Source organism: Octodon degus, unplaced genomic scaffold, assembly GCF_000260255.1.
Source record: "Octodon degus isolate 3935 unplaced genomic scaffold, OctDeg1.0 scaffold00152, whole genome shotgun sequence".
Lineage (NCBI taxonomy): Eukaryota > Metazoa > Chordata > Mammalia > Rodentia > Octodontidae > Octodon > Octodon degus.
This window is the reverse complement of record NW_004524728.1, coordinates 4905560-4906215: the sequence shown is the minus strand read 5'-3', so window position 1 is coordinate 4906215 and position 656 is coordinate 4905560. Positions and strand designations below refer to the sequence as shown.

Genomic DNA, 656 nt, shown 5'->3' with positions numbered 1-656 from the left:
ATATGAATATTTTTCGGTTATGGAACAAATCATCTGAGTTTCCCATATTTCTTATGTGGAAATTCACTTTGATGTACAAGTGCTTTGGATTACAACCATGATTCCAGAACAAATTATGCTCACAAACCAAGATGTTATTGTGTATGTATGGCTACATTTTCAAACATCTGGATTGAGCATCTCACTAGGGAGCTAACAGCTCAGCTAGGAAAGATAAATCTTATTCACACTCCATTAGATCAAGAAACATTTTCTCACTTCTGCTAATATGGTTAATACAATGAGAACTTTAAAAATTTCTTTCTTCTCCTTCCAAGGTGCCAATGTGACGTGAAGTTAATCTAAGACTGGGAAAGAAGCAAGTTTAGAAAGTGATTTTGCAGAAGTGATTCAGAATGTCAACCTTTCTATGTTAAATTCTAATTATGAAATAACATAATGTAGAGCACTATGCTGTTTTCTTTTTGTTTATGTTTATTATTGTTTTCTGAATGCTGAATGATTTTACTTTATACATATCTGGAGGTACCAGAAAAGTGACTATACATTCTGTCTGGATAAGGTCAGCTATTAGCTGCTAGGCAACCTTGCATCATGTGTTCCCGACTTTGCAAAAGTATAAAGGACTGTTTTGTTGTGAAAAAAAATATGTGTGC

General features: G+C 33.5%; 1 protein-coding gene across 1 annotated transcript in view; it reads right to left on the bottom strand.

Moving 5' to 3' along the window:
• Nkain3 (sodium/potassium transporting ATPase interacting 3) overlaps nucleotides 1–656 on the bottom strand; it is a 713236-nt gene that overhangs the window by 66667 nt on the left and 645913 nt on the right. The window lies entirely within an intron of this gene.